Below are 26857 nucleotides of genomic sequence, written 5' to 3'. Positions count from 1 at the left end.
CCCCGCGCAAGATGGAAGAAAAAAATGGAAAAAGAATACCATGGCTGCTCCACAATAAATACAATAGATCAAAATCAAACCGATTAAAATAGTTGGCATAAACAGACCCAACAGACCGGGAGGTTTCCAACCCATCTGGGAGGAGTTCAGCTAGGAATAACGTGATTAACTCACCTACGGACGCTGCACTTTTCCATGTTTACCCGTCCATCAACATTTCCTTCCACACCGCAGAATGGACATTTAACTGACAGTGAAAGGGCCCTATGCCACCATTCATTAAGTGGTGTACCGGCGTCTATTAGCTAACAACAGTGTTTTTCCAAGATAAATAAGGGCTGTTAAGAGTTTCAAGGTGACCAGTGGCTTGTAGTTCTTCAAATATAGTTTTAGTCTGTTCATAAATTGTTATCTCTGTTTATTTATGGTAGTATCTGCATTGCTAATGTTGTGTTCTCTAGGCTCTAATGGGCCCCAATGGGCCCATTCAATGCAATATGCATCGCATCAAAACCACAGATTTGATTCATTCTTATTGCCTTATGCCGTAGTATTACATTCTGCCGTTGAATTAATTTACCAAACAAATAAGCATTCATTTAAGATTAGTTTGAATTTCAGTTGATATGGGACATTCAAAGGTGCCGGATATATCCCCTGTGTCATACTCATGTCATATCTCATGTCATATCTTACTGGCTGGTGGGACTAATTCATAATGCTTTCTACTTCCATTAAACCTATGCACATAATATAGGCATATGTATTTTTTTGAGCGGAACACTAAACTATTGCAATTGAGAAGGCTGGATGGTGCGCTGCATAATATTGCTGAAATGACTACAGTAGACAATAAACATACTTTAAAAAGAAGTAGCATCAGCAACAACATTCATGTATAAAACATTCTGCAGTTAAACTTACATAATCATATCTTAGAAAACTTAGAAAATATGTTTGTATTGCTCTTCCACTAGCTCATAAAAGCAAATTGGATAAACAATTATGCATTCATTTTCTGAAGTGGAAGGACAGACATTTCACTGCTGTGATAAATCAACTTGAGCAGGCCAAATTTGATTTGTGGTTTTTCCACATAACTAAACTACTATCACATCTCATCTTTGAGGAGAAATATGGTTTCATATTATGGTCATCCATCCATACAAATATACAAACATACACAAAGAAATCGCACAACATACACACGCACCCACAAGCGCAACACATGTACACACACAGCGTGCACGCACACACACGCACGCACACACATGCGCTCGCGCGCACACACACACACACACACACACACACACACACACACACACACACACACACACACACACACACACACACACACACACACACACACACACACACACACACACACACACACACACACACGCATACACAAAAACACACACCCACACACACACCTAAACAGACACCAATCAAACACAAACACACACATTGTCTTGTGATGGGATTCACTCTGACTTGACAATTTCCAACTGGAAGAACCAGCCTCTATATCAACAAAATAATCATCTTCCCAGGGCTACACTGTTTGTGCAGAGACCATGGTGATGCAATTTAAATTGCTTTTTAGATTTTTCCCATATTTATGGGACAGAGTACGCATTTGATGCATCCTGTAGTTGTTGTGTGTTTTTTCTCCTCTCCCACCACTAGCATTGGATTTAGCTTGGAGCCATTTTCTCTGAGTAGCAGCTGCTGATTGAAATACAGAGTGGACACATTGTGAGCCTGACGAGCCAACGAGGCACAAGAGCAACCATCCATCTGCTGTTTATCACCGCATATTTTACTTTGTATTTTTTTCCGTGGTTTTGTTACTTTGTTTTACACTTTGTCTTACTCTTTGGTGAAACACTAAAAAGCTGTTAACAAAATGAAGTTCCAAACTTTTTTTGGGCACTTCTGGCACCTCTTATAACCTGCCCAAAGGTTTTTTGCGAATTACGGCAATGCGAGCATTGTGTCTCATTAGTCACAAAAGCAAGGAGGCCTTGATTTGTATTTGATTCTCTCGTTTCCGTTTAGACCCGACTGGTTTTAAAGGGATACGCCGAGAGATTTTTTATCATCGTCAGCGTTCAGAAGGGTTTGTAGTTAGTAGTGTTATAGTTATAGTAGCCTAGTTGCTATTCAAGTGAGGGGAATACACTTGTAATTTCTTCCCAAAGACTTATAATGTCATGTGGATAATCGCGTATGAAAAAAAAACTGTTCCGTACAAGCATATAATAATTGCCAGCCTAGCAACGGTTGGCCCGTTTCATTTTCAACATCCGTTAACGCTAACTTCTGTTGTGTTGTGGCTCTTGCATTTGTGATGTGCTTTTTGTATTGAGCTCCAGTGCCACGGAACCAATGGCCTTTGTAAATGGGATGGAACAGATTCTCGCTGAGGGGGCACAAGTGAGGGTGGTCACCCCAGACAGACAAGGGTCCATGAGAAAAACAATGGGAGTTGGGATGGAGGCGAAAGAAGGGGAAGAGAAGGGAGGCTACAACAAGGAGTTTGCCATAATGCATGGATTTGATCAATGGCACACCAGTCTCTCACTGAGCTGAGGCATTGTATTCATGACAGTAGAGCATATAGGCTAATAATAATCGTGTGCAGTCTGTAGTTCTCTGGTGCGATACAATTGCACTACTGCATTATTCCCAAATTCTGGTGCAAAATATTTATATTCACGTGTGTGTTTGACATTTCTAGGAGTGAAGAAGAAACTGCTCGCAGCTTCCAAGCGCAAGGACTGTGAAGAGCTCTACCCGTGGAACAAAAGTGTGTCAAACCACATGTGGTGCCGCTGCAGCTCCACAAAAGGAGATCTAAAGGTACCACACACACACACACACACACACACACACACACACACACACAGACACAGACACACACACTGCATCAAACAACTCCATAGGGCCATAAATGTTTGGTAAATTCAGTGAGTTTGTCTTTGTTTGTTGTCCCCTGAAGGGTGAACAAAGAGGCACACACACCCACACACACACTGTTGTTTTGACATGATAAACTTTGAACTATTCGTTGTAGATAATGAGCAACGATAGTAAGCCCTTTCTATCTGCTTGATTACAATGTTACTTTCATAAGTATAGATACTGAATGCTACAGTAATGCTGACAGATTCAGTTTGCGGTATATGATGGCTGATTACACGATTATAAACAAATCTTTCATTTACGTATGAGATTTTTTTTTACAGGTCACAGATTCATTGCTTGGATCCAGCTTAGCTACAGAATATCCATAGAAGAAACTCCTAGAATCCTTTGTAAATGCCGGTGTGGCTTAACTGCACAGACCGCACATGATGGTGATGATTTCCTGTTTGTAATAATCATTTTGAAAACAACAACTTATATTCAAACCACAATTAAAACTGTATTCCTCATCTGAACTACCATGACCAAACAAAAACCACATTTAGTATAAAATCAGTTTGCCTGCAAAGAACATCTTTTTCTTGGCCAGACAAAATAAAATCAGCTCTTTTGAAGTATGCTTCTTGATATGGCATTCAAGCCTATGCTGTGTTTATTATTAATCACCCGTGCTTCCATTCTATCCAATTCCATGCTCTTCTCACTAAGTGAAGAAACCACTCAGCTCAACCTTGTTACTATGGTCATCTATCGTCACACACAGACACACTCCTACTGACATTCACATCTGGAAACTGTATGGGCATATAGAATGCAAGGTAATTTACAATGTTCATGAATAATCGTATAATGTAGGATGTATTTCAGACTGGATGAAATGAGTATCGACCTAATTAGACAAATTACATAAGAAATGTTTGCTCAATTAAAGGCAGATGCATTGGAGGGAGGGAAGATAATGCTAGTAATTTAGCCAAAATTCACAAAGTGTTTCGCTACATTTGCATGGAAGTAATTGGTGCTCAGGGTATGGGGACAGCAAATAAAACCACCCACTCCTCACAATTACTTGCTAACCAATTGGGGAAATTTCTCATAATGGTGATAAGTTAAAATTACACGTTATGGTGCGCTAGCGACAATCACTGCATGGGTATACCCTTTTTAAACACATTTTCTCTCTGGGTATGAAAATTAATCAGCTCTTCCGCTCTCGTTCTCTCACTCTCCATGTCTAAGCAAAAGTAATCTCCCTCCATTTAATTCGCTGTGATGTTAATTCTTTTTCATAAATATATATATACTTCAATGAAAGTTAAGGATAATTTTACAATATATAAACACAAATGTTAGCATGAACATGTTAGCAGTTAAGGTTTTGGCTATGTTTAATTGGGTCACCTTTATGAGAAATTGTGTTGTACAATTGGATAGTGACCAATTAGTGATCAATTTAAAAACACAATGCAAATTATCTAATAATTTCAAAATGGTATACTATGTAATTTATGCCACTAGGGGTCTCTCAATCTCTCAAAATACATGTTTGATGACTTGGTGTAGCTTTGGATTTGTTGTCTATTTTGGAGTTATCTTCAGCATCATTGCTGTGAGATTCTATCTGACTCAGGATGAAATTATATGTCATTATATTAAAGCATTAGTTATGTTACCTTATTCACATAATGTAATTTTTTTTCTATATCCGCCGGTAACATTAGCTAACTTAACGTTTACCTGCTATCTTACCACTAGATAAATCGACCACCCATTTGGGATAATCGAGGTTTTCCTTCCTCAGTGCAGAAATCTGAAATTGCTATGCATGGTGCAAAACAATTTATATGTATCTCTAAACATCTCTGAAACCTTTTGAATCCCTCTAAAGTTTTAAATTAAAGCTTAAAACGTATTAAACTGCTCTCCCCATAGTCTATCTGAGGAATATCTTTGTTAAAAAAAAAGAAAAGGAACTTGGACCTGTCATGTTTGGCATCCCAGCGTAACAGCGTTAGGAGCACACGTTGTCAGCCACTACCTGCTTTGACCCGCTATCAGGACAGACCTGTCGGCAAACAAACACTCCTCACCGGGGACTGCTCTGTATTCACCGCAGCTCACGCCCAAAAACAGGATCCAAAAAAAGACCATTCCGAACCTTCCTTTGCTTATTTATTCTCAACCTCAGGTTCTCGCTTAAGTCTACAGGGAGTTTTGAGTTTCGAGAAAATCATCCGGGGATTGTGGACTCATGTAAAACGATTGGTTGAAACACTCATCTTGTCTTGTCTGGAATCAGCCCCAGGTAAAGACCATGTTTTTTGGGAGCTTTTTCTTTTATACTGTCTGCTGTGGTAGCAGTGGCTTACCGAGGTGATGTCCCACACCTCCCAGGCCACCCCCCCCCCCCCCCCCCCCCATGTCCCCCCACCAGCCCCAGCCCATCCCATACCACCATCACCCCAATCTTCTGGGGCAGGAACAGAGCCCAGATTTAGGAGTCGGTCCTGGCAGCAACGCAAGGCAATGAGAATGCCCTTGATAATCCACTGGGGAGCCGTGCTGCCACTAATGATACATTGTCTGTAATTCGGCTGCTGTCTACCGCCGCTGACCTCCCAAGTCTGGTGGACTACAGTGCGAGGAGGCAGAGGATTACAATGGCTCTGCTTGTTTTCAAGAAGATAACCAAAAAAACCAACAACAACCATTTTCTCTTCCTCAGAGGGGATCGGCAAAAAAGCATGTTTCGTTGGGAAGTCCACAGAAATGAAGAACACGTAATTACCGGGTGTTTCTCTGTTTGTTATCGCACACACAGACACACTATGGGTTTTCACAGCTTTTGTCTTTTGATTTATTTCTTCCCATCCCCTTGCGTTTTTGTTTTCTCTAATGCAGATCCTTTCTACATAATTGACATTTGAGATTATACGCGTCATTTGGATGCACAGGATTCAACGCAAACACGTTCTGAAAGTGTCCAGTGTTTAACAATATACAAGACAGTTTGATAAAACAAGATGAGACTCTTTGTTCCTTCCACGGAACTCTGACTGTGAATCCTGGGATGGAGTCATGTTCAAACTAGACATTGTGTCTTCTTCAAGGCGTTTCCATGGAGATGATTGACGACAGCACACGAAAGACGCTCGACGAATATAAAAGCCGCTGGTGACACAAATCCCTCTTATTTATCCATCTTGGTCAATGTCCTTTCTGTCCCTCCCTCTCTCACTTCTTTGCCTTGTTTGTTTGCGAAACACACAAAGATGAGTCACGTGATGTAATAACAGGGTTTCAAGCTTACAGCCAGTGAATGACTTTAACCATGAAAATGTATTGATGATTCATGAACCACAAAACATTGCTTAAAAAAACGGCCCAAATATTGCCTCAATGCATTTGCATTTCTACTTCACATCACGTTTGGTATTCTGGAGATCTTGGACTCACGACGCGGGGGATACGTGATCAAATGCGACGCCAAGACCTCCACATGGACTGGTGAGCAATGGGAGGGGGTTATCTCCGAGGGCTAGGAGGTTTTTGTATGGCCCCCGTTGTTACAATTGGGTTTTAATTTAACTAGCCTGTGTCAGAAGAGAGAGCCAGGCGTGAGATAAAGGGAGGGAGGGAGAGGGAGGGAGACAGAAGGGATTGATGCCACAGGCCAGATTCAAGGCCATTCGCATCATCAATTCGGTGAAACGTCCTTTGATTTATTGTGATATGAGATCATACTGGGGGTCTTTGCAGGGCCAGTCACAGCCTGGAGCTACGGTGAGCCGTGATGCCTAGGATCCAGCCCTTTGTAACACAAGGTAACTCGCCTTGATGCTACCCACACCAAAAATGCAGTTGAACTATATTGGTCCAAAGAGAAAATGTAGTAGTTTGACAATAAACTGCTATAAAAATGTGAGATGGCTATGTTTTTTGGCCTATTCTTTTCTATAGGCCTGCGTCCAGAGTCACGTGGCAAGTTTCTGTCTACCAAAAAAAAACATGGCTGACATATTCGCAGTGGAAAATGCAATATTTTGATATAGATTCTACAAAACATTGGCTTTTTGTAACCTTTCTGGCAAGAAATGTGAATTTTATCTTCATATTTTATATGACGTTTAGTTTGTTAGTTATTAAAACAATTCTTCAAGGTGGCACGAGAAAATTATTAAATACAATGTTTTCTATCGGTGCCGTGGTGGTTGATATGGAAGCTGCCATCACGGAAAACCTAACATGGCAGACCTTTACTTGATTATCAGTGGAAAATGATATACAAGAACCGCCCCCCAGTTCTTGTATATGCCGTTATATACAACCGATGAGCATGAAGAATAACCTTTCACACGTGAGGGGGTCATGGCCTCGGCGGCACTCAGTGACCTTCCGTTCTGTCTGAAGCACCTTAGTATGTATGTGTCTATGTCCTAGGCAGGAAATAGACACACTTTTCATAGTGTGCTAAGGACCTGTTTAAAGAAGCTGGATTTTCAGGTTACCAGGATAGGCTGAGACAGAATTCAGGGAAAGCCAGAATTTTTGGTTTCAGATACCAAGATAAGACCACATTCAGTTCAGTTACCATGGCGTTTCATGCTATGCGCCTAACCTGGAGGAAACCTGATTATTGCAGGGTGGTACTGAGATAACTCGCCGCGATTCCAACTTTTTTCGATGATCTCATTGGTTGCTATAATGGCAACTAGCAACGTTACATGGTTGTATCCAAAACCATCTATCCAAAACGATTGTATCCCAATCTTAACATTCAACTTAACGTGGCGTGTCTAGGTTGAAGAAGGCCTAAAAGGAGTTTTCTATATAGATACTTGATAAAAGTGTGTTAACTAATGCATGCCATAGGCTAATTCAGGCTAGCCGATCCGCGGGGCCTAGCAGTCTAGCGGTACTGTCCTACACCATCTTAGGTGGCTGCCACACCCAACCTAGATGGCTTTTACTGGGCTCCTCCACAACCAGGAAACAGGGTGGTGAAGTTGGAAACTGGTTTATTGCAGAGAACAGATGAACCGAAGAACAATGGTACATGAAGCAACCGGCTCATGTTGCAATGTAGGAGAACGCCCTGAGTGTGCGTGGTGATGGCTGGTTTAACCTGTGCACATTAATTAGTCAGTGCACAACAGGTGTGCAGCCTCACCCAGCCCTCAGAGGCCAATCAGTCTGACTCGGGCCAGGTGAGTTTCCTTAAACCTGCCATCATCCACCCACACTCCACCCAGACATTGTGAAATAAGGGAAGTGCTGGATACTTAATACAGTGTTTAGTTAGCCTAACATGCAACCAAAAATTGTATTCCAAACTATATTCCTCTCAGCCTCTCTTTGCTTGTTGGCTCGTGAACACCTAATCAAAACTTGATACAGCTATGGGAGCTGCTAAATGCTAGATTGGAATATAATGGATGTCAATGTCAATTTCGGAATGTGCTTACAACCGTGAGAGGAGTTGAGTTAAGCAATAATCATGACTGATTTACAATTAACCTGGGGTCTTGGCAAACCAGCCTGATTCTTTAATCTAAACATCTCCTTACCTGCTACTTCAAACAGGGACCCGGTGTGAGAGTTCGAGAAAGAGAGGGAGTGGTCTTCGGGGGGGGGGGGGGGGGCATACGCCTTTATGCAAAGCGACTTACAATAAGTACATCTGTCAGCTGAAAGAGAAACAATATATTGCTGTTGGTAGAGTAAGGTTTTAAGCACTTACAAACAGATGCATCTTTAAAGAGCCGTCTGATCTGAGGGTGCGTACCTAACTAAGTACAGTACCTAACTAAGCCACTAACAGTACCCTAACAAGGTAGTGTTAGTGGCTTATTCAGAAAGCCCCCAACAGGTAACTGTTAGGGGCAGATCCCAGTTAGAGAAGTTCTTCTTATGGGAGTTCTTCTCTCCAAGAATGGACAGAAGCCAATGGCTAGCTATTGACTCAATGAACACATCCACCCTGCTATAACCACCGCCAGCTTTCGACCCCTTTGACCTTCCCCCCGCACCCTCGCACCGCTCCAGTTCTTCAGATGCCTCGCTTCAGTCATCATCTTCGGCCAATCGGACATTGGTATTCAGACAAGCCGAGATGGCACATTGATTTTCAAACAAACCGACGCTGTCTGCTGGCGCGTTTACCCTTCCGACTTTGTGATGCTATCTCTGAGCGGGCGGATGTTTGTGTCAGGCGGGGAAAAAGAGCAGGATCTGGAGGAAATAGTCGAGCAGTGGGGATTGGGACATAAGTCTGAGTAGGTTTCTCTCGATTTAACTATACTCTCCTGAAGCTGCCGATTCGTTTTAAACCGTACACATGGTGACCTGGCCGATTGCCAGCGGAATCCTATCAACGTATGAATATGAATTGAAAGCGATGAGAAGGTGTTTCATTGTGTTATATCTATGTGTAGAGTGTTAAGGAATTCAGACTATCTGTGTACGCATAATCCATATCGTTAGCCTCATAGCATAGAGTCGTATTATGGCCAAACGCTGCTGATTCCCTGGGCCTTGTTTGCTATATCCTAAGCCAATCAGAGTGCTTTTTACATTCTATAATCACTATCCGCCCAAGTAATCTATTTGACTTGGGCATGTTTGACGCTAAATAGTAAATAGGACTTATGCAATTATGCTATCAGGATGTCGAAATGCACCCTTTAAGCTAAGGCGGCAGGGTATCGCTTTATTAATCTTTCATAAACATCCGGTACCTTGGGTGTCTGTCACTGCCACCTGCAGTGTGCGCCATATCCACGATGGTCTGTAAACCAGGACGCTGCTAGAAAAACACCCCCACACAACACACACACAGACAGACACACACAATACACCTACCTTCCCTCCAATTTAGCTCTTGCTGGGCCCTGCCCCACCATATTGGCATTTCTGAGATGCTTCTGAGGTAATTGTCAGTCGTACTGTGGTCCCTCATTTGTTTCCCTGACATTTGCCTTTGGTTGATTGTGTATTTAACGGGAGAAAGAAAGCACAATTAATTGGAGAGGGGCCTAATCTGTCTGCTTGAAATGTCAGCCCATACCGCCATGGCAGCCACACGTTGTCGCCAGAAAAATAAGGGACCAAAAAAAGGCCAGAGAGAGAGAGAGAGAGAGAGAGAGAATCTGTCAGAGCGCACTTATCTGTCTCTTGGTTTATGCAGCTGCTTACAACATCATTTCTGCATAGTTTTAGAGAGTTAGAAGTGTTGATATTCCAAACCAAATGACTTGGTCATCTTGAATGCGCTAGACACAATTCCTATGACCACACACACACACACACACGCTCACCAAATCCAATTATTCCTTTGAACCAATGAAAGGGACCTAGATTATAATGATAGATGGTCATAAAAGGGAAACAATCCAGTAGGGTTGTCAAATTAAAGCGAACTACAAAGTCAGTTTGTAAAGGAGATACAGTAACAGAAGCACGGTCCCCGATAGTGTGCACAAATGGCCAATTTGAGCATCTCCCATTATCCTAGGCAGCCTGTGGTATGAGTCGGGAGGAGATCTGAGGACCTAAAGGAGCCCATAGCAGCCAAAGGGAGAAGACTTAAACATGAAGCAAGAGGGAAAGAAGTTGTCACAAGAGCAAGAAAATAGTACAACTTCAGCCCTCATTTCGGCCGCATCTGTTTGCGACAAAAATCACGGCCTGCTTTTCTGTAGCTCCACAATTCTTCTTCAGAATCGAATTCCTTGAGAATCAGATTGAGCAACAGCACAGGGACAGTATGAAGTAGGGTCGCCAAATTAACAACAAACGTGACACATGTTTGCAGCAGGGAAACGTTTCTGTAATGATCAAGTGAATATTTGGTTGTATTTTCTTCCAACCTATTTGTATTCTCTTCAACATGGTGTGGAAGCCCCCCCCCTGTCGCACACACACACACACACACACACACACACACACACACACACACACACACACACACACACACACACACACACACACACACACACACACACACACACACACACACACACACACACACACACACACACTCCAGAAGACAGGTGAGATAAGCCCTAGTTTAACAACACCCGCTTTCATACTAATTTAGTCATGTTGAGGTTAAATTCTGAGCCAAACTAGTTATAAAATGTCCATCTCAATTGGCTCAAAAATTTAAAATGTCAATATTAATAAGATTAAGTAAGTAATAAACCATAAATATCAGGTTCTTTAATCAACCTTTATTGTACAGTTCATTTGTTATCTTTTAACTACATGCAATTAATTACATGATCAACCTTGCATTAATTACATCTTAATTATTACGGGGAAGCAGACCTGGGCGCCGGTCAGGGGGCGACGCAATACGGAGAGGGGGTGTTGCCAAACACCCAACACCTACAGTTGTACGCCGACAAAATATCTATCATAACCAACGCACGCACACAGTGCGCCGCCAATACGCACAACAACCGACAAAACCCAATGCTATATGAACCTCAATGATAACTTTATCATAGTTGCAGAACATTGCCACAAAACCAAGGTTAAATCTGCAATGGCAATAGTAAAGATATTGCTGAAATAGAGCTAAGCAAAGCCCATTGAAAGTGACTGCTTCTTCGCCAGCACAACAGTAAAGAAGTATGTATCCCTTACGTTGAATCAGTACTAGATCCATTTGAAATCACTTTGATATCCATTTTCGTACATCCATTTTAAAATGAGACAGCTAGACTAGTGCTTCTGCTTGGTCACAATGACAGTATGATTGCGAGAGTGTTAATTCCTCCACACAGAAAACACCTTTTTGAACTTCTAGCAACCCAAACAACAAATTAATTTGATTTGCAAATGTAGACTAAACTGTAACTTAGGAACTTAGTAGTTGTGTAAAAATTATTTTAAACATAACATCTATTCATTTTCACTAAGGGGGCGGGATGGTCGTCTTGTCGTCACGCCCCCCCGTGGCACCGAGCCTGCAAGGAAGTTACATAATATGTGGGAAATCTTGTTGATCCAACCGAGAATTAATTCCTCTCACTTCCTGCTCAAAACATCCGTGCCATTGCATCCAAGATTCGATTCTGAAAGACAATAAATATAAATGATTTAGAAAAAATGAAGGACATATCATTGTTAGAATAGAGTAAAAGTAAAGAAACAATTCAGAGGATTTTTAAACTCTTGAAATAGAATGCAAGGACATAATTGTGGGACCTCAATTCATTACATACCCCATACTAAAGATTACACAAACATCACTCATACATAAAATATAACCGGGAAAGGTTCAAGATTTCTAGTTTGATTAACAAAAACATTGGCACAAATGTAACAGTGAGAGTGTGGAGTGAATCCTCCAAAGATCATTGACTTAGAGAAGGACAGGGTTGAGGCTGGGAGGACATGACTCACATATAAAAATCCGGAGGCAGATTCCACACATGGCCACCACGCTGGAGATCTGGAGGCACCGTCCACACTCGCCGCTCATCAGGCAGTCCCGGGTCTTGAGGCAACACGTGGGGCAGCTGCTGCCCTTGGGCTTCGGTGCTGTGTCCGTCTTAATCGTGTCCTCGTAGCTCGGGGGTTGAGTTTGCCTCGGGGCCAGGTCACCATCGTCCCACATTTCACCTTCACCCTTGCCCATTGTTTTTGATTTGTTATTTCGCTGTGGACTGTGACGTCTCTGATGTCTGGGATATTAAATTACTAAAAGAAAAAGGAGGAAGGGAAGGGTCATGAAGGAGTTGACATTATAGAGCTTGGTCCTCAGAATGCATCATGGGAGTTTTTGTTGGCGATATTCCACTATTCCGAGAGGACTCAAGAGAGTTTAAATCAAATAATCGCCCTAAATGCCTAAAATTGTATCCCCTTTCTGTACCGCACCGGCACAAAGCTGTGTATGAGGAGACAGAAAGGGGGTGTCTTGGTCCAAGCTGGTCCAGGCCTGCCTGTCTGTCTGTCTTCATTACGTTTATTGTGAAGGCTTGAGATGCTAATCATTTAAAGTGTAATTAAACCAGCGGCATCTCACTGTGCCTTGCCTTAGAGTAACACAGCGGTCGAACGGCATTCCTGGTTGAATGTAACCGGTGCTAACTAACGCTAATAGCATGTTGTTGTTGGAGGGCAAGAAACGGCTATAACTCTATGTGGTTGTTGCTACTTCAAACAATCCATGAGGGACTTCATAGAGATCCAATTATTGACATGACATTTGGGTTTACATTTTAGTTTTGAGGACCACTTTCTAACTAACATTTTTTAACATTATCACCAGCCAGACATTCAGTGTATGGTCGAAGACAAATTAATAACAGACGTCCATTTAGCATGGTAGATTAAGCCTAAATGAATCATTCAGAGATATTTACAATTCAGATGTAAAATCTGAAAACACAATCAAATATGATCACTTCTTCTATCATTCACACAATTAGTGGAGTCTAATTTATTTAGCAGATGAACAAAACTCACTTTAATATATGTATGTGTTTTTTTCTTCCCCTGATTTGGGTCCCTGTTCAAACTGTCAGATAGGATTGTTTCCCATGGATATTATCACACATAAAATCATGTTACTGATGGTTAAATAGCGACTTATCTTTGCCATCCGCATGTACACACACAACTAACACACACACACACACACACACACACACACACACACACACACACACACACACACACACACACAGACACGCACACGTGCAGGCCTTCATTAGCAATGACAAAGTGTGTTAGACAGTTGCCATATGGCGTCTAGGTTGGCATTTCGAGTCCACGTTTCTATGACAAAATCCTTTCAACATTCAATGAGCGTAGTCCAGTGATGGCGAAAAACAAATAAGCCATTAACAATAGAGGAGATTATAATAATAGTAATCAAATAGAAGACGAGATTCTAAAAGCCTTACCGTGGTTTAGTCCTGTGGTCGCCTTCAGGTCTGAATGTAAAAACAAAGCATAAACACCAAAGGAATGACGTATGGCTAGGTTTCTGTGTGTCAAGTAACATGAGCAGTAACCTGAGTCACAGGGTGAAACAGGTTTAACCACTCTTGGCCCCTCCGTGGTCGTCCTATCATGCGACTGAATTGGGAGGCTTTGCTGAATCACATCCCATTGTTTTTAAGTCCCAATGTGTTCTATCTCAACTAGCTTTGTAGATTCTCATTTCCGTCGATTTTGATGGATAGGGATTTCATACATATTTTCATTCGCATCACATCTTATAACTGATAGCTTTTACAAATAGAAAGTGCTTGCAAGCCCATACCTGTCTCTTTGTTCAGGAGAGTCTTCACGTGGACAGTTTGGACACTCCCAGAACCCCTCCCACTCCAACAGCCTGCCAGCTGAGCCTCCCTACACTGGAACACAATGACCAAGCAAAACCCTGTAAAAACCATTACAGTATGTTGCTGGATATAAATAGAAACTTACTGTTTTATTACTAATTACAGCTCCTTGTTGTATTAATATGTATAGAATTTTATAATGTTTTTTACAATAATAATATTTTATTATATATTTAAAAACATTTTAAAATGCATTTTGATGTTATCTTATTTAAAGAATTTATTTGTTTATCTATTTCAGAGCAAGTGATGCGTTGTTATTGAATGGTAAATGGACTGCACTTTACAATATTGTTTAACATTGACCCCTTCATACAGATGACACCATAGCCCACATACTCCACACTACCCTCTCCCACTTATACACCAGGAAAGTGGCCTACGTCAGACTGCTTTTTATTGATTATAGCTCAGCATTTAATACGATAGCCCCCTCCAAGCTGGTCACTAAAATGAGAGATCTGCATCCCAGCGTTTGCAGGTGGGTCCTTAATTTCCGGACCGATAGATCGCAGGTGGTTAGAGTGGGCAATCACATGTCATCCCCCCTCACCCTCAACACCGGTGCCCCCCAGGGCTGCGTGCTGAGCCCTCTGCTGTATTCCCTTTACGCCTACGACTGCGTTGCCACCTTAGACTCCAACATCATGGTCATGTTCGCTGATGACACAGCTGTGGTGGGCCTGATCTCCAACAATGATGAGACTGCCTACCGCTCTGAGATCAAACATCTAGTGGACTGGTGTGAGGAGAATAACCTCAAGCTGAACGTCGACAAGACCAAGGAGCTTATAGTGGACTTCAGCAGGAAACAGCAGAGGAGCTTCCAATCGCTCAGCATAAACGGAGCCCTGGTGCAGAGGGTGGACAGCTTTAAATACCTCGGTGTTCACATCACACAGGGCCTCTCATGGTCCAGTCACACCAACACCGTTGTGAAGAAAGCCCGTCAGCATCTCCACTATCTCAGACGACTAAGAGACTTTAAACTTCCACTCAGTGTGCTCAGGAACTTCTACACCTGCACCATAGAGAGCATCCTGAGCGGGAGTATATCACCCCCTGGATGGGGAACACCACCAAGCAGGATCTGTTGGCTCTAAGGAGGGTGGTCCGCTCAGCTGAGAGAACCATCAGGGCCAGCCTCCCCAACCTGCAGGACATTCACATCAAACGATGCAGAAAAAGAGCCAAAAAGAGCACTAGTGATGTCAGCCACTCCAACAACAGGCTGTTTACCCGGCTTCCTTCAGGGAGACGCTGCCGTCTGCTGAGGGCCAACACAGAGGATGAGGACGAGTTCCTTTCCCCAGGCCATCAGAGTGTTAAACCACTTAGCCCACCACCCAGTGACCACCCAATCATTATTATAATATTGCACTTTATATAGTTGAATTACAGCCGGACTGGTACGTAAGAATTTCACTACGAAATGCCCTGTACAATTGTGTATGTGGCAAATAAATAAAAATAAACTAACTAAAGTAACATTCGTACACACACCGACGACGGCACACACCGACGACGGCACCGACAGTCCTACGGGACTGTCGTTGCATGGCTAGGGTGAGGTGTCTCGCTCAAGGACACCTCCACACCCTGCTGGGAGGAGCCGGGGACCGAACCAGCAGCCGTCCGTATACCAGCCAACCCGCTCTTCCTCCGGAGCCACATGCCGCCGCCCACTAAATACGTTATTGAAATCCCCATCGACTACAGACAGCTACAGAGCTACGAGCTAGTTGAAATATATAACACATTTCGACTTTAAAAACAATGATGTGATGACATCAGCATAGCATTCCAATAGCATTTTAGGACGTCCACAGAAGGCCAGGAGTAGCTATACCTGTTTCACAGGCACAGCCTCACTTCCCAGGGTGCGCTTCTTTTTATGCTTTCTTTTTGTCATTCATATGTTAGTACCAAACCACGGTAAGGCTATTACCATTAGAATGTCGTCTTTATTTTACTACAATTACTATAATCTCCTGTATTGTCTATGGCTTATTTGTTGTTGCTATCACTGGACTTCGGTCATTGAATGTTGAGAGGATTTTGTGGTCGTTTGGTTCATCTGCTAGATAAATGAGACATTAATTGTGTGAATGATAGAGGAAGTGATCAGATTGGATCGTGTTTTCATCTGAATTGTAAATATCTCTGAATGATTAATGTAGGCCTAATCTACCATGCTGAATGGACATCTGTTATTCATTTGTCTTCAACTTTACACGGAATGTCTGGCTTTTGATAAATGTTAGTTAGAAAGTGGTCCCCAATCTGAAATGTAGATGCAAATGTATTGTCAATAATTGGATCTCTATGAAGTCCCTCTTAGATTCTATGAAGTAGCAACAGCCACATAGCCTGATATCCGTTCCTTGCACTCCAACAACAACAACATGGTATTTCCTGATAACCTTTCCTTGCACTCCAACACCAACATGCTATTAGTGTTAGTTAGTGCAGTTGTTCCTCCAGGAACAACGAGGATCGACCGCTGTGTTTCTCTTAAGCAAGCCACAGCGAGACGAAAGCCTTAGCAATCGCAAGGCATCACAATCAACTTCATAAAGACAGACAGGCCTGCGCCAGCTTGACACACCAGCAAAACCATTGTTATCAGCCTCTTCGATTTAGAAGTTGATTTTACAAGTCTACAATTCTCTTGAGTCCTCTCAAAAAGGTGAAATATCGCCAAAAAAAAATCCAATAATGCATTCTGAGGACATAGCTCTATAATGTCAGCCAGCATACAATTTCAATGGCACAACCTAACCCCTTCATGACCCTTTGCTTCCTCCCTTTCTTTTTGTAATCAAATATCCCAGACATCAGAGACGTCACGGTCCACAAAGCTAGCATTTTTCAAGCTAACACCGGAATAATACATAAAAAAAAATTGGCAAGGGTGAAGGTTATATGTTGGACGAAAGTGACCTGGCCCCGATGCAAACTCAACCCCAGAGTTATGAGGACACGATCGAGGCCAAGACAGCGGGGAAGACAGAGACAGTGGCGGAAGCCAAGAAGGGCAGCAGCTGCCCCACGTGTTGCACAAAGACCCGGGATTGCCTGATGAGCGCAGAGTGTGGACGGGCCCTCCAGATCTCCAGCGTGGTGGCTATGTGTGGCCGGTGCATCCGGATGTGGATGTGTGAGTCCCATCATCTCAGCCTCAACTCTTAGCTTCTCTAAGTCAATGAGCTTTTGAGGATTCACTTCACCCTTTCACATTTGGGTCATCGTTTTTGTTAATCAAACTAGAAATCTTTTTCTGATTATATTTTATGTACGTGACATTTTGTGTCATCTTTAGTATCAGGTATGTAATTAAATGATAGGTCCCAAAATGAAGTTCTTGCATTCCATTTCAAGAGCTTGAGGACCTTCTGAATTGTTTCTTTACTTCTCCTCTATTCCAACAATGTGTAACAATATGTCCTTAATTTTTCATAATTATTATTATTATTTATTGTCTTTCAGAATCTGATCTTGGATGCAAATGGCGTGGATGTTTTGAGGAGCAAATGAGAAGGAAATTATTCTCAGTTGGATGCAAAATATTGCCCACAAAACCTAAAGTAATGACATCTACCACCACCCCCAACCCCCCCCTTATTTATTTATTTCCCCCCCTTTTCTGATCCCTGCCATTCAATAGGATGCATTACTTGCACTTTCCCTTTCACTACTGCTGTGATTTTGTAATGTTAACTGTGTCTCAAACACTTTACTGTACACCAAATCTACCTCTTTGTATGAATAAAGTTATCTAATCTAAAACACTGTAAGAAAACAAAGGTATATTTCTGGGAATGTTCTGTTACATTGTAGAGAATCTTTAATTTTTTCCATAAAACAATAAGATGCCTGTGGATTTACAGATATTTCCAGTAATTTAACCTTTAAAATGGCAGGTAATTAACCATAATTTAAGATGAAATTAATCTTAGTTTTTTTTTTATAACAATATTTTTTATTTGCACACATTCAAATGTCATTTAACATTACACATGAAATCAAAGTTTTTCCTGTTCATGATAATGAAGGAATGCATGTCCGACTACAGAAATCAGTAGTGTGTATTCCTTAAATCTGAAGGTCATTAAGGATGAGTGGTTAAAGTGTTTTTCTGTTTAGGGTTGTGACTATGTAGAGGAATGAGATTTCACACAGCTGGATATAAATACAACTTATTGTTGAATTACAAACTTCAGATCATTTTTATATTAACATGTACAGCGTTTTATTATATTTATGTACAAAAATAACATTTAACTTGTAATCCAGTATAAAGCATTTTGTTTTTTATCCAATTTACGGCATATTTTTGTTTATCTATTTAAAATAAGATTAAAGCCGATACATGCACTGAACCACCTCAAATAAACGCCCTGCTGCTGTAAAAGAAATTAACATCATTTTAATGTTTGCTGTAACAGATAAGTTCATGTCACACAGTGGCACAGACAGTTGTAGTGGACAGAACACATGGTAGTAATTAGCACCTACTACCAGATGGTAATTCTACCACCTGGTATTAGGTGGTAGGATTATTAGAATCTCTGGCATACTAACTGGGAGCGGCTCCATATTACACCTTGCGACTTTCATTAATAGTTATTTGTGATTTTTTGACAGACTTTGAAAAAAGTCATAATTATAAATTGATAATGACGTGTTAGACCAACAAGTTAATTCAGTTGGAGTCATTTGTTAATCAAAAGAAGGCTTTTGAACCACTTTAAAAAGGGTGATTCATTAATTTATCCTGGTAGATTCATCTCCATGCGACCAAGCTTATTATTGTGTAATAACTAATCATAACCGATTTGTTCTTCATTAGTTGCTTGGCAAAATACATTGCATTAGTGTGCTGATGGCACAACATGTGGAAACTCAGTTCTGTGTCACCGGCACTCACATGGAAATGAGTGAGAAGACGTTGCAAGATGAACAAAGTTGTAATGAGCAAATTATTGAGGTAAATAAAACATGACAAGATTGAAGAGGTCTGCTGTAAAACAACATCCATCAATATCTGAAATATGATCTCAACACATCAAACAACATCTTGTGAATTGTGACTGCTTTCAATATCTTCCATCAGTGATTAAAAGTAATTCACACAATAATTTTCTGTCTCCTTGTTTTCAATTATACACTCAAAGAAACTATTGTATTGACAACGGCTGCCTGCCTCTTATATGGAAGAGGCCGTGGAAAGTTTAAACAAATAAACAAAATGGCTGACATATCCTCTGACCACCTCGACTATCTCTTCTACCTTTAACCGGTGAAAAACAATGTTTTAATGCCAACAGAAGCACCAGCTTCAAGTACATGTTTCACTGCACGTTCTTCCATTGTTTCCAATGTTGATTGTAAAAGGGAACAAATGTCTAGCATGAAAGCATTGCCGCGACTCCTGGATTGACTCAGGGGAATCAGGCTCGCATATTCCATTTGCTATGTGCTGACCAGACCAATGGAGGGAAAATACAATGAGAGGTCATGGCAACAAATCAAATAAATAATCACGTTGAACGCCGATTTAGCTTTTTGTCGTATTCGTAACCATGAGTGCGCAATGTAGCATAATATCTCTCCTAACACCTCACGGCTGTCGTTCAGCATCGTCAATGAAGAAACATGAAAAATGACGTGGATCCATTCCTTTGACTGTTTCAAGGACCCCCTGCCCACCTGCACCCGCTAACCATCCACTCCCCCCAGTGCAGCAAAAAAACCTTTTTTCTTATGGAGGCCAGCCTATTCAATCTGTTCCATTCAGCGGTTTATACTCAGCAGGCTTCAGCCTTCCTTACCATGGAAGAGACGGTAATGAAGCAGTAAACAGAAGCTAACTGTTCATTTGTGCGAGAAAGAGAGAGCACATTATTCGGGGTGAAATACAAGCACACGTAAGGACAGGGAAATAAAATCTAGACATTTCCATCGTCGTTGAGTGCTCTCTTTCTCTTGGTCATGTGCTGCAGGTCTCAGTTCAAACAACGGAGGATGTGGCACCTCAGTTTTAGTAGAGTCAAATCATCCAATTAACATTCATTCAGTGAATAGTTTGGAATCCCCTCCAGCGGAAATTGTGTGATTCCAAACAGTGCACAAAAAGTGTGTGAGCGTGCAGGTGTAGTTTATTACTCTATAGCCGCTAGCTGCCTGCATGGTGGTTCTTAATGGGAACGGTTGGTTGCTTTTTGAATGCCATTCGTGTTGACTGCAAATATAATAACAGATAAAAAGTCCAGTTGAGCTTAGCTATAAACAAATATCAAGAACATTTTAATGTTATGCTTTAACCACAATATAAAAAAAAAACCAACATCATACATTAACAAAGTATTTGGGTTGTATCATTTGGTTGAGAGATAAAATGTTGTGAGACTGTTAATGATTCAGAATCAGCAGCGCCTTAGGCAAACTGTTTATTCTACTCGAATAGAAATCCTCAGAAATATAAATAAGTTCATGTGTTGCCGTAGTCTGTATGCTTCCACTCCAACCATTCTTCGTTTTGTGAGATTTCTGTCATCTGTTTTAATTAAGGCTGTGGTTCAGGTGTTAAGAAATAAGAGAGCAAGATGATTAGTAATTGCCAACAGCTGCCACTGCCTTACCTTTCCTCTAAGTGGATGCTGAGCGCCACGCCCCTTTCTCTCCCTATTCAAAATAAAAATCAGGTCAGGCTGGTTTTAGTATACAGAATTCTGTCTCCCATTATACCCTCCCCTCTTTAAAAATATTTTAAAGGAACCTTCTTCAACACCAGGTGTGAGCGATTAGCCAACACAGGCCGTTTTATAATATGCCAATGCGCTGTGTCATAGTGACATCGCAAATGGGAGTATCCATCGAGATGTTTGATTGACAGGTAGGCCTAACAGTTGGAACAGTCCACTGGTTACGCTGGTAGACCTACCTACGCAGCATACATCTGGGAGGACACACTGTTGCCCCCTACTGGCCTATCCTGCTTATTTGACTGTTCAAAATAGTTTTTAGCATTCTCATGGGAGAGAGATTTTATCATTGTGTGTGTGTGCGTGTGTATTACAAGGACAGCTTAAACCCCCGATCGCCCACTGGTATCAAATGAGGAGTCTCAATGAAGAGGATTATCTTTATTTTTGTTTTTTTTCTGTTTATTTGTATTCAGTTCAGCTCCAGGCGCCATCATTCTGCTCTCTGTGGCTTGGGTGTTAGGATGTCTTCACTGATTATCTCCAGCTGTATGTGATGAGCCGTTCTAACTAGGAATATGATAGCTGGGCTCAAGGATTACTATGGGGCCCTCAAACCTGCCTATTAGTTCCAGTCAGTGGAGGTCATAGCTCTGTAGTTGGATGCGGAAGCTAGCATGGATCCTGTGGAGGGTGAAATACGTCACGGGTTAGCATACCCTTTACTGTTATTTTGAAAAAGCACCTTGTTTTCTCTTGTACGGTAAGCTGTCATATTTGAAAAGTGTGTGTGTCTATACGTGTTTGCAACTTGACTTCTGAACTGTGACTGCCTGCATCCACTGAGCATCGAGCGGGCCAGGCAGACTGGCTGACAGAGCCTTGGCTGACCCGTGTGTAGCCCAGCACTCAGTACACTGTGGTAGTTCCTCCCTGTGTGACAGAAGCAGGACAGCTGGACACCATGATGTGTCGTCCATTTTGAGTAGTCTTCCAGCACCCTTTTTTTCATGGTCGCTGTCCAGATATTTTATTCAGCATCCTGGAATTTCACTTCCTCCCTCCCTCCCTCCCTCCCTCCCTCCCTCCCTCCCTCCCTCCCGCCATCCCTCCCTCTGGTTAGAACATGACAACCTGCCCGTCCAAAGAGTTCTCGCTGCTAGATGGCTCCAATCTGTCTGTCACAATGCACGTGCATATTCACAGGCACAGACACAAGCACAGACACACACACACACACACACTCACGCACACATACACACACACACACACACGCACAGACACACACGCAAGCACACAGACACACACGCACAAGCAAACAGACACACACACACACAGTTCAGAATCTCAATCGAAATCCCTCATGGACTCTTAAATCCTGTTTCTTGGTAAATACGTCCCAATTACAGAAGCAAGGTCCTAATGAGCTTGTCATTAACAACACACCGGTTTCCCTCCATCCTCTTCCACTCTGACAGGAAGTGACACGGCTACAGAAGGCCGTCATGGATCCCTGTGATAGGAAGTACCTGCTCCGGTTCACAATCCGTTCCCATCCGGATCATAATTGTCTGAAGGAAAAACAAGTATTCTTCTGGTTTTGTGTGCTTTGGATGCTTGCCACATTATGAAATGCAAGGAGAATCGTGATACACAGTTTCGGCTTTTGTATTACTGAGATTATACAAATAAAAAGCTGTTTATATTGAACGCAATTATAGTCTCGGTAGAGAATGTGCCTTTAATAGTAAGTAGTACAACCATTTCTTCGCTAAAGTCGAACAAATTGGTTAATCTACAATAAACTGCTGCTCTCCTTACTTACTTACTTTTTTTAATTAGAAATTATATTCAAATGTATGCTATTTAATTGTACAAAATCAACAGTCGCCTCTGTGGCAATTCTGCAGGAGAAAAGAACATCCGCCACACAACGTCTGCACGTATGCAATGCAAAGCAATTACGTGTGATTTGCTATAGTTGGATATAGTCTCGTGTGTCAGGTTATTGTCATACCCATCTGGTCGTTTCACTGGAGAGAGACCACAAATCCCTCGGACCCCCCGACTCAATTGAAAGTGCTTATTCTTATATATTACCGCCTCCTTGTGCGGAAATGTCTTTCACTCCCGAATCCACCATTTTCAAATTAAAACCAAACATGGAATTAAAGGAGAGGAGGATCATCGCGATGCTATTACCTCTTTCGCGTTGGGTCGGGGAAATTCCTCCTTGATAAGAAAATAAGGAATTAGGAGATTTTTCAACGTTCTATGGCGTTCCATCACCTCTCTCCGCAGGGGTTCTTCTTTCCAACTTATTTTCCCTTCCGACCTCACTGTGTCAGACCTCATCTTCCTCATGTGTGTTTCCATCCTCCTCCTCCTCCTCTCCCCAGCTTGTCTCCTTTTCTCTCCCAGCCCACTGCTCACGCCTCTACCTCATATCATTGGACACGCACACTCACTTTTTATGCGTTTCACTCCAGGTACGCTCACACATGGACTGTATGCACCCGCACCCGCACACATAATTCAAACCTACACATTCATATACATGCACACTCATACACTTTCACGTGCACATACACATTCATATGCAGACACAGACATTCATATGCGCACACATTTACACTGCACACACACACACACACACAAACATTAAAGCAAACAAACACACACACACACACACATACATTCAAGCACATGTACACACACACACATGCATACTCACACACACACACACACACACACACATTCATCTGCACAGACAAGTTCATCTTCAAACACACATTCACTCACTCAGACATTTTCATACACCACACTGACAAAAGCACATACCTTGATACATACACACACATATACAGTCATACACACACGCCCACCCTCTCTGTAAGCTGAGCAGAGAGCCAGTTTGGACCAGCTGAACGGATGTCAAACACCCAGATGTGACCTTGATCATCAGTGTGGGGGAAGCAGTGCTCATAAAGTCAGCTATTATGCTAAAAGTCTCTATTAATCCTTCCGTAACACAGGTGTGAAATACGCCAGCTCCATTTATAGGGATGTGCCAAGGCAGCTACACCTCGTTCTCATCATCTCTCTCTCTCTCTCTCTCTCTCTCTCTCTCTCTCTCTCTCTCTCTCTCTCTCTCTCTCTCTCTCTCTCTCTCTCTCTCTCTCTCTCTCTCTCTCTCTCTCTCTCTCTCTCTCTCTCTCTCTCTCCTTGCTACACAGAGAGAGCTTGGTGGATTACAACAAGACAGTAAAATAACAAAATGTACCCGGCGATTTTCTCGCTTAACCGATCCTGGGATTTTAGGTTTTATTTCCAGACAGTGAACATCAGTCATGTGGATTTGAGAAAATGAAAAAAGATATGGAAAATCATCAGTTTATGCATGAAAAAGCCTGCATATAGAAGGAAACGTGAATGAAAAATGCTATATGTTTCTAGTGTGCATGCATTTTGTTTGGTTGTTTTTTGATAACCCAGGGGACACACATATAATAATGGCATTGTTTCACTGTATTTACCGGCTCTTTTACCTATCCAAGGTGGGTTAACTTCACACAAATCAACGTGCATACCTTGGGCCAGGGGCTAGAACTGAACACACTCGCATTCATTCAATTCGCCATTATTGCATCACCCTAATCCACTTGATTTGTAAAATACTTCTGCGATTGCTTCCCTCACACCCATAAAAACATGAAACAGGACTTTGTCATTGCCTCACCGACATTGCAGCACCGGTGTTTGTTCTGACTATACATCAGCAGGTGAACAGTGTGGTTAATGCGCGAGTGAATAAAGCCATCACATTACGGTTAAGCCAGGTGTTACTGAAGGCCGTAAAAAGCTAACGAGCAGAATCGTCTGTTAATAGCACTGATAGATCCACTATCCATCAATGGTTTTCCGCTGTCAGTGGGCAAAACTGAATCTACATTTCCAGCTTTTATTGATCTGGGTTTGTTTAGCCAAGGCTGCCATATGCTTTAGAACTGAAACCTCCACCACTATTTGTGTGTGAGTGTGTGTCTGTGTGTGTGTTTTATGTGATTTAGCAACGGATGTTGTGAAAGAGTTTTTATTATTATCAGTCTCACTTTGAGTGATTCCACACCGATAGTTTTGTAGACCCCAATTCAGAGGTGAAGTTGATGCTTGGACACTAGACTTTGTTAGCAGAACCAAACACTGTCAACAAAAGCTTTGCATTCGAGCTGGTCGCACGTCTTTTGGAGACTCAAAACGCCCCAAAATTTTTTTTTGCTTTGATCGCCCCACAATTTTTAAATAAATCCATTCGGTCACTGAATAATTTTAAAGCGTCTTTTGTGAGTGACCACAAGCAATTGATATGTAAAGAGGTTTTCTTCTTCCTGATACTCGCTTGGAAGAGGACCGCCAGCCCGGTTTTCTTGAAGATCAGAGTCTGTTGATTTGGTCCACACTAGAGTTCAAAGGAGTGTTCGCATCCGACCAAACATTTTGTACTATCAGTGGAAACGCTCCAAGGATCGATTACAAAAGCTCTGGTTTGAAAGCACCCTTAATCTTTAATCTTTACAAACAAAACGAGAGTATCTTGATCTTTCATTGATTAATTGTATTGAACTTTAAGATAAACATACAGGCAGGACATTTTCTCTCCACCAAACTCCATCACCGTTGCTCTTGTAGGCTACTAGGGGTGGGGAGATTTGTCGCTTCCACAATACTGTAAGACAAACTCCAAAATGTGTTTCTTTTAGGATAGAAATTGTTAGCAACGTCAATGTCATCTAACTGGAAACATAAGTGGTAACGTTCTAAAGAGGGCTTTATAGTGTTTTCCCTTTAGTTGTTTTGCATCCAATATGATCTGTTGAGCCACTTTCATAAAATAATCTATAGCGGACTATGCCCATAGCTTAACCAACACAAAGAATAAAATCCCATAATTATTGTATGATAACATGGCATCGGCTCTCAAATGAATAGAATATCCATGATGAGACCCCCACTGAGTCCTGTCTGTATCATTTACTGCTCCCATCTCATCCCATCTTCTACTGGCTAGGCTTGGGCAGTTTCTATTTTTTCACACTGTCACACCTTCCTGACATTTCATCGTGGTTAACGTGTATGACGATATTTATGTAAAAAATCGGAAAATGTAACAGCTTTAATACTAGTGATAGTGGTCATTGTAGCAGTTTGACATTGCCTACAATGCTGTGTGCCTAAATCTACCTACTTCAACTAATTTGCTTACGAATTAACCTCTATCTGGCTCAATAATAATGCAACGGTGAAGACCTAATTTTCACTGGTTGATAATAGACTATATCCTGCTTCGAAACTTTGAAAAAATACACATAAACATAATCAATAACATATTCATAAGATCTTGTTTAATAAAAAGGGGAGCGTCAAAATGTCTGCCTGTATTGAATCATGCCTTCCTCTAAACACCCTTGTGCACCGTTACACAGCGGGGTCCATTAGCCGGGGCTGGGGTGCGTTGTCCTCAGAAACAAAACCTTAAAAAGACACACAGTGACATTATCCAGTATTTAATTATGTGCTGTGAATTAAGAGACCCCTGATAACAAACCAGAAACGTCGGAACCCGAACTTGCGTCGTTGTTTATATTTGTGCCGACCTTGCTCTTAACTGCGTCCCGCCCACCCGTCCCCTGGCGATGTGTTTTCATACTTCAAAGTGTGGGGGTGGCACTGGTTGCAGGCGAGAGAGACAGGAGCACTGAGAGAAATGCTTTCAGAACAAAAACCTAAAGCTACGGTTATGCTCGCATTCCTCATTCCCCCATCAGAGGGGAAGTTATTTCTATCGAATTAAAGAAA

The 26857-nt window shown here is 41.8% G+C and overlaps 2 long non-coding RNA genes across 3 annotated transcripts in view; one reads left to right on the top strand and one right to left on the bottom strand.

Annotated features, from left to right (window-relative positions):
- Window positions 1–11134: 11134 nt before the first annotated feature.
- The window catches only part of LOC130371125 (uncharacterized), a 32348-nt gene continuing 16625 nt past the window's right edge, over window positions 11135–26857 (bottom strand). Inside the window, exons 2-5 of one of the 2 annotated variants that reach the window (XR_008893129.1) lie at window positions 14213–14306; window positions 13851–13880; window positions 12343–12639; window positions 11135–12011 (exon numbers count right to left, since the gene is read on the bottom strand). This is a non-coding gene — a long non-coding RNA (uncharacterized LOC130371125). The other variant, XR_008893128.1, reaches the window with a different exon arrangement.
- Window positions 16014–17904, top strand: LOC130371126 (uncharacterized). The gene is made up of 3 exons (XR_008893130.1): window positions 16014–16229; window positions 17129–17454; window positions 17784–17904. It is a non-coding gene; the product is annotated as an uncharacterized LOC130371126 (long non-coding RNA).

This window comes from Gadus chalcogrammus, chromosome 18 (genome assembly GCF_026213295.1).
Source record: "Gadus chalcogrammus isolate NIFS_2021 chromosome 18, NIFS_Gcha_1.0, whole genome shotgun sequence".
NCBI classification, from domain to species: domain Eukaryota; kingdom Metazoa; phylum Chordata; class Actinopteri; order Gadiformes; family Gadidae; genus Gadus; species Gadus chalcogrammus.
This window is presented reverse-complemented; position numbering and strand designations above follow the sequence as displayed.